Here is a 7,340-nt window from a genome sequence, read left to right on the forward strand (position 1 = left end):
GTCCCCATGGTAGGTCAGCTGTCCCCATGGTAGGTCAGCTGTCCCCATGGTAGGTCAGCTGTCCCCATGGTAGGTCAGCTGTCTGAGGACAAGTCGCTGTGATGCTGCACGGTCAACACAGTGATCATAGAAAACCTCGTCCTCAACAACGCTTTAGGCCAGTGTTTACTGCAGGGCCGGAACAATACCCTGCACGTGGTTTGGGGTTCGGCCACCCACCCCTGATCGTATTAGTATCATCATCATGATTCACCTGGCTACACACACACAGTACACACAGTACACACAGTACACACAGTACACACACACACACACACAGTACAAACACACACACACACACACAGTACACACACAGTACACACACACACACACACACACAGTACACACACACACACACACACAGTACACACACACACACACACACACACAGTACACACACACACACACACACACACACACACACACACACACACACACACACACACACACACACACACACACACACACACACACACACACACACACACACACACACACACACACACACACACACACACACACACACACACACACACACACACACACACACACACACACACACACACAGTACACACACACAGTGCAGACACACACACACACACACACACACACACAGCACACACACACACACACACACACACACACACACACACACACACACACACACACACACACACACACACACACACACACACACACACACACACACACACACACACACAGTACACACACACAATACACACACAGTACACACACACACACACACACATCGCTGTGTCGTGTTGACAGACAGGGTGTGTGTGAGGTGTCATTACAGCGACTGTCTCCAGGGACACGGTGGTGAAGGACAGGAAGACACTAATGACAGGGAAGAGGACTAGATCATAAACACATGGAGACATGAGGAGGACAGTTAACTAGAGTTATTATAGGAAGACAGTTAACTAGAGTTATTATAGGAGGACAGTTAACTAGAGTTATTATAGGAGGACAGTTAACTAGAGTTATTATAGGAGGACAGTTAACTAGAGTTATTATAGGAGGACAGTTAACTAGAGTTATTATAGGAGGACAGTTAACTAGAGTTATTATAGGAAGACAGTTAACTAGAGTTATTATAGGAGGACAGTTAATTAGAGTTATTATAGGAGGACAGTTAACGAGCTTCTACAAGACCCTACAACTCTATCCTACAGCTAGCTAACTCTATAACAGCCTGGAAGACATGAGGACAGTTAACTAGAGTTATTATAGGAGGACAGTTAATTAACTAGTTATTATAGGAGGACAGTTAACTAGAGTTATTATAGGAGGACAGTTAACTAGAGTTATTATAGGAGGACACTTAACTAGAGTTATTATAGGAGGACAGTTGACTAGTTATTATAGGAGGACAGTTAACAAGCTTATACAAGACCCTACAACTCTATCCTACAGCTAGCTAACTCTATAACAGCCTGGAAGACATGAGGACAGTTAACTAGCTCCTACAAAACCCTACAACTCTATCCTACAGCTAGCTAACTCTATAACAGCCTGGGAGACATGAGGGCAGTTAACGAGCTCCTACAAGACCCTACAACTCTATCCTACAGCTAGCTAACTCTATAACAGCCTGGGAGACATGAGGGCAGTTAACTAGCTCCTACAAAACCCTACAACTCTATCCTACAGCTAGCTAACTCTATAACAGCCTGGAATACATGAGGGCAGTTAACTAGCTCCTACAAGACCTAGCTAGCTAACTCTCTAACAGCCTGGGAGACATGAGGGCAGGTAAATAGCCTGTAGCTTGTACAGGGACAACAGTTAGTTCCTGAGGGAAGAACATCCGTTTGTAGCTATTTTTAAAGGGTAGTTAACTCCTCTAGCTATCTCTTCAAAATATTCTATCTACCTTAGACAGAGATTATATGCCAGATAGAGTCATTATACAAATCCCTATAAGAACTGTGTAGTATAATTAAAATACTATCTATCACTGGTAATCGGTTTTTGTGAACACCCAGTGAGTTCACTCTGAGAACCTCGCCGGGCGGTTACTGTAAACCTCCTTACTGTAAACCTCCTTACTGTAAACCATCCCTTCAACCAGCTTCTAAATGTCACCAAAGGTCACTAAAATTAATTTTAATCCTGACACTGTACCCTTGAGTTGGCCCAGAGTGACTGTACAGAGAAGTGACTTAATCACAGGACTGACCGACTGCATAGGAAAGACAGACTGCACAGGACAGACAGACTGCACAGGACAGACAGACTGCACAGGACAGACAGACTGCACAGGACAGACAGACTGCACAGGACAGACAGACTGCACAGGACAGACAGACTGCACAGGACAGACAGACTGCACAGGACAGACAGACTGCACAGGACAGACAGACTGCACGGGACAGACAGACTGCACTGGACAGACAGACTGCACGGGACAGACAGACAACACAGGACAGACAGACTGCATGGGACAGACAGACTGCACAGGAAAGACAGACTGCACGGGACAGACAGACTGCACTGGACAGACAGACAACACAGGAAAGACAGACTGCACGGGACAGACAGACTGCACTGGACAGACAGACTGCACGGGACAGACAGACTGCACATGACAGACAGACAACACAGGAAAGACAGACTGCACGGGACAGACAGACTGCACGGGACAGACAGACTGCACTGGACAGACAGACTGCACTGGACAGACAGACTGCACGGGACAGACAGACTGCACTGGACAGACAGACTGCACAGGACAGACAGACTGCACAGGAAAGACAGACTGCATAGGACAGACAGACTGCACGGGACAGACAGACTGCACTGGACAGACAGACTGCATAGGACAGACAGACTGCACGGGACAGACAGACAACACAGGAAAGACAGACTGCACGGGACAGACAGACTGCACTGGACAGACAGACTGCACGGGACAGACAGACTGCACAGGACAGACAGACTGCATGGGACAGACAGACTGCACAGGAAAGACAGACTGCACGGGACAGACAGACTGCACTGGACAGACAGACAACACAGGAAAGACAGACTGCACGGGACAGACAGACTGCACTGGACAGACAGACTGCACGGGACAGACAGACTGCACATGACAGACAGACAACACAGGAAAGACAGACTGCACGGGACAGACAGACTGCACGGGACAGACAGACTGCACTGGACAGACAGACTGCACTGGACAGACAGACTGCACGGGACAGACAGACTGCACTGGACAGACAGACTGCACAGGACAGACAGACTGCACATGACAGACAGACTGCACTGGACAGACAGACTGTACGGGACAGACAGACAACACAGGACAGACAGACTGGACAGGACAGACAGACTGCACAGGACAGACAGACAACACAGGACAGACAGACTGCACAGGACAGACAGACTGCACTGGACAGACAGACTGCACTGGACAGACAGACTGCACTGGACAGACAGACTGCATGGGACAGACAGACTGCACAGGACAGACAGACAACACAGGACAGACAGACTGCACAGGACAGACAGACTGCACTGGACAGACAGACTGCACTGGACAGACAGACTGCACTGGACAGACAGACTGCATGGGACAGACAGACTGCACGGGACAGACAGACTGCACGGGACAGACAGACTGCACGGGACAGACAGACTGCACGGGACAGACAGACTGCACGGGACAGACGGACTGCACTGGACAGACAGACTGCATGGGACAGACAGACTGCACTGGACAGACAGACTGCACAGGACAGACAGACTGCACATGACAGACAGACTGCACTGGACAGACAGACTGTACGGGACAGACAGACAACACAGGACAGACAGACTGGACAGGACAGACAGACTGCACAGGACAGACAGACAACACAGGACAGACAGACTGGACAGGACAGACAGACTGCACAGGACAGACAGACTGCACTGGACAGACAGACTGCACTGGACAGACAGACTGCACTGGACAGACAGACTGCATGGGACAGACAGACTGCACGGGACAGACAGACTGCACGGGACAGACAGACTGCACGGGACAGACAGACTGCACGGGACAGACAGACTGCACGGGACAGACAGACTGCACAGGGACAGACAGACTGCACGGGACAGACAGACTGCACGGGACAGACAGACTGCACGGGACAGACAGACTGCACAGGACAGACAGACTGCACGGACAGACAGACTGCACGGGACAGACAGACTGCACTGGACAGACAGACTGCACGGGACAGACAGACTGCACATGACAGACAGACTGCACATGGGACAGACAGACTGCACGGGACAGACAGACTGCACTGGACAGACAGACTGCACGGGACAGACAGACTGCACATGACATACAGACTGCACACAGACAGACAGGGACAGACAGACTGCACGGGACAGACAGACTGCACGGGACAGACAGACTGACAGACAGACTGCACGGGACAGACAGACTGCACGGGACAGACAGACTGCACGGGACAGACAGACTGCACAGGACAGACAGACTGCACGGGACAGACAGACTGCACGGGACAGACAGACTGCACTGGACAGACAGACTGCACGGGACAGACAGACTGCACATGACATACAGACTGCACAGGACAGACAGAGTACACAGGACAGAAGTGAGCACAAACTCCAGGTGAATGTGAACAGTAAAGAGATGCTTGGCGGGAAACATTCAGTCATTAATTGGTCTTTAATCTAGACTTTATCTGGAGTTATGTGACGTACAGAAACCTGACTTAGTCAGGACAAACAGTGCAGAGGAGAGAAAACCCCCTGATGAATACGGTGTTAACCGTGTCGTTGGCTGCCCTTTAGATCCACGGAGAATTCTTCTCTCAACAGTTGTCCTCGTTACCTCGACGATCCGATCTGTCTCTACATGAAGTCACAGGTTTCATACCTAGGCGCCTGGCACCCTATTCTGGCACCCTATTCTCTATTACAGTGCACTACGTTTGACCAGGGCCTATAGGTAGTGCACTTTATATAGGGAATAGGGTATCATTTAAGATGCAACTTTGCAATGTGGCAATGTTTTTATTAGTACCATCCAACTGTTTCTAGCCTGACTCAGACTCCCAAACACACCCAAGTCTTGGTTTATAGCTCTGGGAAGGTCCTTCCATTTCAGTTTACAGTAGATTACCTCAACGTGTTCTTTACAGCCTGTTCTAAAACAATCTCATCATTGTAAAAAAGCCTCTCATAAAGACCTGGTTATCTGTACCGTTCCTCTGTGATCGTACTAGTGAAGCTACAGGATGACTCCCAAATGGCACCCTATTCCCCTATTGGGCCCTAGTCAAAAGTAGTGCACTATATAGAGAATAGGGTGCCATTTGAGATGTGACCACATTGACTCCAGCTGAGAGGTAAAGCTCTACAGTGTGTCTCCCTTTCTTTCTGCTTTCTTGGAACTACCAGCAGTGTTCCAAGCTTTGTTGGCAGGCAGCGTTTCTAGTCCAACCCAGTGAAAGGTTCAGGGAAACTTGGACATAGAAGACGGAGGTAGCTTCCAGCACAGTGGTGCTCACGTCCGTCTACACTCTGTATTAACAGGCACTGTACATTATGTCCAGGCTAAATTAATGCCTCCAGGTCTAAAATAATCTGAGGATTTCTCTGCTTCCTCTTGACTAATCTACTGTGCTTTAGCTTCTCAATGAGCTGAGCTGAGGCCCTTGGTTTTGGCCGGGCTGCCGTTGCATCGCCTCAGTGTTAGCTTTCAGGAAAAGGCTACACGTACATGCTCGCACGCACGCACGCACGCACGCACGCACGCACACACACACACACACACACACACACACACACACACACACACACACACACACACACACACACACACACACACACACACACACATCACGCAAGGAGAAGAGAGAGTCCAGCTGGAGAGAGTTCTAGGAATCCTTCACAGGGTGAAGGAAGCAGGTGTCTGGCCTGTGAATGGCCAGCCTTGTCCCCCGGCCTCCCCCCTCAGTATCCCAGATCCCCTCAGCCGCCCAATGGGCCTCTCTCTTCCCAGTCACCTAAAAGAAACCAGAATCAGCTTTTCTCTCCCCCTGCCAAAAAGAAACTCCCCTTGTAAAAACACACGGCGTCACCACTATGCCAGCTAGCCCAGACATACAGCACAGTGGAACTACTCTAAGATAACTCTCCTCTAACGCTGTGTAAAGAGAGGCTTGTTTCAGCCCACTGTGTCTTGAGTAATCACGGAATTCCATTGTAAACTCAAACTAAGGAGGAGTGAAGGGACAGCCCTGTCGTGTTCCACAATCACTCATTTTTAAAAGCCATTCAGAATAGGTGACAGGTGGCCATTTTGAAATGTCTCTGTAGCTGTCAGATACCTCCGTAATCACATGCTCATCAGTTAACTGGACTCTGTTGAATGTTCTATATGTTATTTTCTTTCATTTACATATACAATGTACATTTAAACATTTACAGTCTCTTGTGGGATACATTCATACTATCCTATCCATCACGGTCAGTGCTTGTCTGACCATGTAGGTAATATATGAAAACAGAAAACCCATCCCTTCACAGTACCTCAGTGCGTTGTAACTGGTGTCCATTCGTTCATTCAGAACATGCAATATACCTCACTATCTCTATAACACTTTGCACAGTCAGTCAGACAGTCAGACAATCAGTCAGTCCGGTAGTCGGTCAGTCAGCCAATTCAGTTATGATTGTAGTTATTTCTTCTCTAGTTCAGTGTCAGCAGCCAGTCAGGAAGCTGATCCTCTAATGCCCCTTCCCCCTTTTCCCTCTATTCCAATACCCACAATTCCTCTTACTGACCACTTAAACATAAAATGGTCCTACCTGAACAAATGTCTAGGTAATGGTTATATGTACCTCTACAATTTGAACTCGGTTCAAAGAGACAGAGTGATTTGTGTAAAAAAATAAAGGTTGTTTAAAAAAACGTTCCCTTTTGAAACTGAAACCTCACTGAGGGTGTCCGGGATTGAGAGATACCAGGTGTGTTTTTGACCAGCGCTCTAGACTTTGATTATTATAGTAATATAGTATTATTATAATATATTATATTACTAGAAATGTATTTGTTAGATTTCAATATTATTTTCTGGCTTTCTGTTATTTCCATGTTTAATTTGAATTATTTTGTGTTTTGTACATTTTGTTATTATCACCTGTGTGTGTGTGTGTTCATATCATGTTTTTTTAATTGATTTGCTACATTATTTAAGTTTTCTTTTCGCTTGATTGATGCTAAGCATTACGAATAGAACGTCAGGACA

This window comes from Oncorhynchus masou, unplaced genomic scaffold, assembly GCF_036934945.1.
Source record: "Oncorhynchus masou masou isolate Uvic2021 unplaced genomic scaffold, UVic_Omas_1.1 unplaced_scaffold_944, whole genome shotgun sequence".
In the NCBI taxonomy this organism is placed as follows: domain Eukaryota; kingdom Metazoa; phylum Chordata; class Actinopteri; order Salmoniformes; family Salmonidae; genus Oncorhynchus; species Oncorhynchus masou.